We start from the raw sequence: 7,661 nt of genomic DNA on the forward strand, positions 1-7,661 counted from the left end.
ATAAATTATGGGGATCCGAAGACAGAAATTCCATGGGACAAAGAGGCTGAGAGTAGGTAAGAAATACAGGCCCGGGCTGAAGGGACGGTGTTTTCTGGAGCAGAGAGTGGGATTGGATGTAATGTTGGGAAAAAGCATGGTGTGGTGGATAGAGCCCGCACCTGGGAGTCAGACGGTCAAGGGGTCTAATTCTGGCTCTGCTGCTTATCTGCTGTGTGGCCTTGGGCAAGTCACTTCACTTTTCTGTGCTTCAGTTATCTCATCTGGAAAATGGGGATTAAGACTGTGTGGGATAGTGACTGTGTCCAATCTGATTTGCTGTATCCAACCAGAATTTAGTACAGTACTTGGCACATAGTAAGCACTTAACAAATATCAAAATGATTATTATCATTGTTGATGTGGTTTATGGTAGGTGGGCTCAGATATCTGATGTGAAAAAAGTGGAAAAGCAGAGAGAATAGAGGCAGAGACAGACTGAGCTATATGGAGGCTGCCAGGCAGAGACAGAGACAGAGAGACAAAGACGCTAGAATAAAACACAAACACACACACACACTCACGATCACACAAACATATGCTGCTTTAGGAGTTAGCATAGCCTAATGGAAAGAACACAGGCCTGGGAGTCAGAGGACCTGGGTTCCAATCCTGCCTCCTTCAATTGCTTGCTGTGTGACCTTGGGCAAGTTTCTTAACTTTTCTGTGTCTTGGTTATCTCATCTATAAAATGAGAATTAAATCCTCCTCTCTACTACTTTGACTGTGAGCCCCATGTGGGAAAGGGAGTGTGTCCAACCTGATAAACTTTATACCCCAGGTCATGCTTGACACATACTAGGCACCTAACAAATACCATTACCCCTGCTACAGCACACAGTCACACCCACCCAGAAGCACTTACACATATGTTTTTCCCTTGAAGAAGCTAGCCAAGGCAGCAGCAACAGTTTTAGCAGGTAAAGGTCTCAGTGTCTTATCTATCTGCCCTTCCTCTGTCAAGGCCTCTTCAAGGACATTGGTCACTTTGCTCTGGTGCAGTTGTCACAAACTTGTTACCACTACAGAAAGGATTATAAATTATTTTCTGGAGGAATTTAAAATGTATGGAGGCCCAACTATCTGACAACCTACCAATCAGTGGTATTTTTTGAGGACTTACTGTGTGCAGAGCACTGGACTAAGCATCTCAAAGAGTACTATACAAAAGAAAAGAAAAGATATAAAGCTCCCTCTAGTCTTTAAGCTCGTTGTGGGCATGGAATGTGTCTGTTTATTGTTATATTGAGTCTCCCAAGCGCAGTAAGTGCTCAATAAATATGATTGAATGAATAAATTAATGATACCTGCCCACAAGGAGCTTACGGGTTAGAGAAGGAGCTGACAGACGATTCCTGATTCCAGCTCATGGCCTATTACAAAGACTATAGGCCGGGGTTAAGGACGGAAATTGCCCCCACAGTTTGTGCGGAGGTAACAAATTTCCAGAGTGGGTCACATGTGGGCCGCCCCTCATTGGGCCTCTGTGGGGATGTCTGGTCAGATTTCGTGAGGCATCTCCAGGAGGCCAGCCTCACCCCTGCCTCATGATTTTGGGGACCCCAGAGTGAGGCTCAGTTAGCACAGGGCCAGCAGAGGGTCCTTGCCTGTTCCTGCCTCCCTCTGGCCTGACCCAGGGCCCGTTAGAGTCTTCATGGCTGCACTTCTCAGGAAGCAGAGCCAGGCTGAGAGCAGCACAGAATTGAGGTTCATTCTTCTCATGGCCAGTGAAACTAGTGAGACTCATCAACTCTGGAGGCATAGATGGGAGTCACCCATCTGTGGCATATCTCCAAATAGACAGCCTTGTAGTCATCACTGCCTGGGAGAGCCCACATGACTGAGTGTGTGTGTGTGTGTGTGTGTGTGTGTGTGTCTGTCTGTCTGTCTGTCTGTCTGTCTGTGAGAGAGAGAAAGAGAGAGAGATTGAGGGTGATGAAAACTCAAAGTGAGCCCTTGACGGGCTAAGGACCATATATCTCTTCTCCTTTGTAATCTCATAGTATGACGTGTAGCACCATAAGTTTTTGATGAAGAGATACTGAGCACCATCATCATTCTGTCTTTACATTAATTTAGTGCATTACCATATGCTTTTCTTCAGACAAATATCTCCCTCCTATTTAGTCTGTGAACTCTAAGGGGGACAGGGTCTGTATTCAATCTCATTATCTTTTATCTTCCCCACTACTTCGTACACTGCTTTTTTTCAAGGAATTTGTTAAGCACTTACTATGTGCTAGGGACTGTACCAAGTGCTGGGGTGGATACAAACTAATCAGTCTGGGCACAGTCCATACCCCGAGTGGGACTTATAGTCTTATGGTCCCTATTTTACAGATGCAGCAACTGAGGCACAGAGAAGTTAAATGACATGTCCAATTCATTCATTCATTCAATTGTGTTTATTGAACACTTACTGTGCTGTGTGCAGAGCACTGTACTAATTACTTGGGAAGCACAATTTAGCAATAAAGAGAGACAATCCCTGCCCACAATGGGCTCACAGTCTAGAAAGAGGGAGACAGACATCAAAATAAGTAAACAAGCATCAGTAGCATCAATATGTTTACACTTCAAAACAAGTAAAAAGGCATTAATATAAATAAACAGAATTATACATAAATAAATATGTACACAAATGCTGTGGGGTGGGGAGTGGGGTCAGAGCAAAGGGAATGAGTCAGGGAGATAAGGAGGGGAGGGGGATTAGAGGAAAACGGGGGCTTAGTCTGGGAAGACCTCTTGGAGGTGGTGAGCCTTCAGTAGGACTTTGAAGGGGGGAAGTGTGATTGTTTGACAGATTTGAAGAGGTAGGGTTTTCCAGGCCAGGGGTGGTCGTGGGCCAGGGATCGACGGTGGGACAGGCAAGAACAAGGCACAGTGAGAAGGTTAGCACAAGAGGAGTAGAGTGTACATGCTGGGATATAGAAAGAGAGAAGGGAGGTGAAGTAAGAGGGGGCAAGGTGACAGAGAGCTTTGAAGCCGATAGTGAGGAATTTTTGCAGCAGACAAGTAGCAGAGCCAGGATTAGAACACAGGTCCATCTGACTCCCAGACGCATGCTCTATCCACTAGGCTACATTGTTTCTCAGTGCTTGGGACCTGGAAGACACTTCACAATTACCACAGTTATTATTATTGTTACATATATACTCCTCACTCTCGGCTTCAAGGCTCTCCATCACCTCGCCTCCTCCTACCTCACCTCCCTTCTCTCCTACAGCCCAGCCTGCTCCTCTGCCGCTAACCTCCTCACTGTGCCTCGTTCTCACCTGTCCCGCCATCGACCCCCGGCCCACGTCCTCCCCCTGGCCTGGAATACCCTCCCTCCACACATCTGCCAAGCTAGCTCTTTTCCTCCCTTCAAAGCCCTACTGAGAGCTCACCTCCTCCATGAGGCTTTCCCAGACTGAGTCTGCTTTTTTCTCTCCCCCTCCCCATCCCCCTACCCTATCTCCTTCCCCTCCCCACAGCACCTGTATATATGTTTGTACAGATTTATTACTCTATTTATTTTACTTGCACATATTCACTACTCTATTTCGTTAATGATGTACATCTAGCTTTGCTTCGATTAATTCTGATGACTTGACACCTGTCCACATGTTTTGTTTTGTTGTCTGTCTCCCCCTTCTATACTGTGAGCCCGTTGTTGGGTAGGGATCGTCTCTATATGTTACCAACTTGTACTTCCCAAGCGCTTAGTACAATGCTCTGCACACAGTAAGCGCTCAATAAATATGATTGAATGAATGAATATATAAACTGCCCCCCCCAAAAAAAAAATGGTAAGAGCCTATCCATGCACAGTAGTGAAGTTGAAATGACTGAGGCTCAACCAACGATCGATCCCACATTGGAAGCACATGAGGAAAGTTCCTCACCAGGCCACTGTGTGCCACAGTCACTGTCTTTGGCAACTATAGAGACTTCTTAAAATCTCTGCTCAGAGACTTATGCAGGGTCTTAACAACTCCTATCCAGGTTACTAGCTGATACTCCAAAGAAATTAAATTCTTTTAAGTATACTTATACTGAGAGAGATAAATAACTGACCACGATTTTCTGATTGAAGTATTCATGGACCGGAGAAGGCACTCAGAATTAGAAACTGACACCCTACACATATCCTATAACTGCCTGGAATGATTCATCCTGCTCTTGCTTACCATCTTTTGGCTAGAGTGAAGAATTTCTGCCTGAGCTGACAAAAAAGGATATAGTAACAATTATAACAATGGTATTTAAGTACTTATTATATGCTAGGCTTTGTTCTAATTGCTGTGGTGGATACAAACAAACTGGGTTGTACACTGTTCCTGTCCCACATGGGGCTCACAGTCTTAATCCCTATTTTACAGAGGAGGGAACTGAGGCACAGAGAAGTTAAGTCACTTCCCCAAGGTCGCAGAACAGATAAGTGGAGGAGAGAAGCTGGTGCAGTTAGATGAGGTCAGACCATAACTGATGCCCCATCTTCTCAAAATGGATATTCAGCAACTCGAGCCATGGGAGTCTTATTAATACTGGAGGAATGTTCGAGTGATAACAATAATAACTGTGGAATTTGTTAAGCCAAGCACTGTACGAAGTGCTGGGGTAGATAATTGGGTCTCACATAGAGCTCACAGTCTAAGTAGGAGGGAGATCAGGTATTGAATCCCCACATTGTAGGTGAGGGAACTGAAGCACAGTGAAGTGCCCAAAGTCACAGAGCAGGCAAGGGCAGAAATGAGATTACACTACCCCTCTAGACTGTAAACACTGTAGTCTGTAACTTCTCTTTAAAATTGGGGTTAAAGCTGTGAGTCCCATATAACATCCTGATTTGCTTGTATCTACCCCAATGTTTGGTACAATGCCTGGGACATAGTAAGCATTTCACAAATACCATAAAAATAAAAGCCACAGTTGACACTTAGGAGAGTTCCAAGAGACTTTTTTGCCTACCTGGAAATAATAGACATCCTTTCTATTCTGTGCATTAATCAGGATATATAGTATTACATAGTTCTGTCATAAGAGAAGCAGCATGGTCTAGTGGATAGAGCATGGACCTGAGAGTCAGAAGGACCCGGGTTCTAATCCCACCACTTATCTGCTGTGGCCTTTGGCAAGTCAATTCACTTCTCTGTGGCTCAGTTACCTCATATGTAAAATGGGGTCTAAGACTGGAAGCCCCATATGGGACTTGGACTGTTTTCAACATGATTAGCTGGCGTCTATCTCAGTGCTTAGAACAGGGCCTGCAACATTGTAAGTGCTTAACAAATACCAGAAAAAAAGGAACATTTAATGGAAAACTTCAGAACCTTAGAATGTTCCTCCCTCATTTCAGAGTCATTGTGTTTCTTTCTCAGATCCCTGTAATCATGGACACCACTTTGGAGTAGGAGGGAGCCTGGGAGTGTAATCAATCAATCCATCAGTAGTGTTTATTCAGAGTTTACTCTGTGCAGAGCAATCGAGCTAGTACTCAATAATCCTTGCCTTCAAGGAGTTTATAGTCTAGGTTAAAAAAAATAGATATCAATTAGATAAAAAGGTCTCTGGTGTTGTATCTGTTCTGGGCAGGGGTGAGAATAGGTAAAAATGGAACCATGTGATATTAAACTGGATGAGTTGCCAGCTTTCCTAAGGTGGTAGCCATGTAACCCAAAGAACGGATGATTGTGTCCCCTCTTGACAGATGCCTCTGAGAGAATGGCACAAAACCATGAAACTACAACCATGAATCAATAAGTGGTATTCAATGAGAACTTATTATGTGCAGAGCACCGTAATGAGCACTTGGGAAAGTACAATAAAACAGAGTCTGTATACATATTCCCTTCCCACAACATGGTTAGAGTGTATCCATTAGTAATAATAATAATTACAGTATTTGTTAAGCCCTTAACTATGCGCCAGGCATTACTTACTGCATGGTGTCTGGCCACTCTCCCTGAGACTGGATGGTGCAGGCGGTGCCCAGATGTGCTTTTAAGGAGTCTTTTCCAAGATTCTAACCTCTCAGGACTCAGAATAGGATGAGGAAGGTGTGCTGCCTGTGAGGATTACAGAGAAGAGGAACAGTTGAATGACCTCAGTGAAGAGAACTGCTACTTTGAACCTTTCTAAGTGTGATAATACTGCCACTATCAGGTGATTCATTGCCTCACTTTGAGCCTGGATGAGCAGAGAAAGCAGGAAAACACTTGCCAATCAATCAATCAATGACATTTATTGAGCACTTATTATGTGAGGACCCTCTGCCCCGGCCCTGGGGCTGGTGGTGGAGATGAAACCCGAGGACTAGTGTTGCTTTTTTTTCTTTTTACTTAAAAATAACTGTAGAAATAATAACAATAATAGTGGCCTTTGTTAAGTGTTTACTGTGTGCCAGGCACTGTACTAAGACCCTGGGGCAGGTGGAGGAGACAAAACCAGAAACCTCGTGTTGTTGTTTTTTCCTTTCTATTTAAAAATAACTGTGAAAAAATAAATAATAATAATGGTATTGTTAAGTGCTTACTGTGTGCCAGACACTGTACTAACCCTGTCCCCCATGGGGCTCAAAGTCTCATTCCCCATTTTACAAATGAGCATGGATCTGGGAGTCGGAGGACTTGAGGCACAGAGAAGTGAAGTGATTTGTGCAAGGTCACACAGCAGACAAGTGGTGGAGCTGGGATTAGAACTCATGACCTACTGACTCTCAGGCCCAGTGCTCTATCCACTATGCCATGCTGCTTCTCTGGGCCAGTGGCAGTCCAGGGCAGGGGTGACCCCCTCCGACTTTGCCTCTCCCCCCAACCTCCATCAAGATTGAGGAACTCTGCGGCCACTACCCAGTCCAGAGGGGCTTTCCTTGTGCCTCAATAGAGGCTGCATGAATTTGCATGGGAGGAGAGCACCAGGCTGGCATCATATTGTATCATATAACTATCAGGGAGAGGTGGCACCATTTTGGGCTGTAGTTCAACCCCTTCTACTAAGGCTTGGTAGAATTACTAGGACACCAGAGAGATTTATCATCCAGCTAAATGCCTCATACAAATAGCACCTCCATTACAGACCCCAGGTTTGAATAGCTTTGACCTAGCCAAAAGAGCATGGACCAGGGAGTCTGAGGACCTGGATTCTAATCCTTCCTTTGATGCTTGCCTGCACTATGACCTTGGACTAGCCACTTAACTACTCCACATTATAAACTCATTGTGGGTAGAGAACAGGTCTGTTTATTGTTGTAATGTACTTTCCCAAGCGCTTAATATAGTGCTCTGCACACAGTAAGTGCTCAGTAAATACTATTGAATGAGTGAATGCAAACTCTGTACATCAGTTTCCTCATCTGTAAAATCGAGATTAAATACCTGTTCTCTTTTCCCCTCAGTTTGTCAACACCTTTTGGGACAGTAACTGTGTTTGATGTAAAATAATAATAATAATAATAATAATAATAATAATAATAATAGTATTTGCTAAGCACTTACTATGTGCCAAGCACTCTTCTAAGCAGTGGATAATGACATTTGTTAAGTGCTTACTATGTGCCAAGCACTATTCTATGCGCTGGGGGGGATACAAGGTAATCTGGTTGTCCAACATGGGGCTCACAGTTTTAATCCCCATTTTAC

Source organism: Tachyglossus aculeatus, chromosome 24 (genome assembly GCF_015852505.1).
Source record: "Tachyglossus aculeatus isolate mTacAcu1 chromosome 24, mTacAcu1.pri, whole genome shotgun sequence".
In the NCBI taxonomy this organism is placed as follows: Eukaryota; Metazoa; Chordata; class Mammalia; order Monotremata; family Tachyglossidae; genus Tachyglossus; species Tachyglossus aculeatus.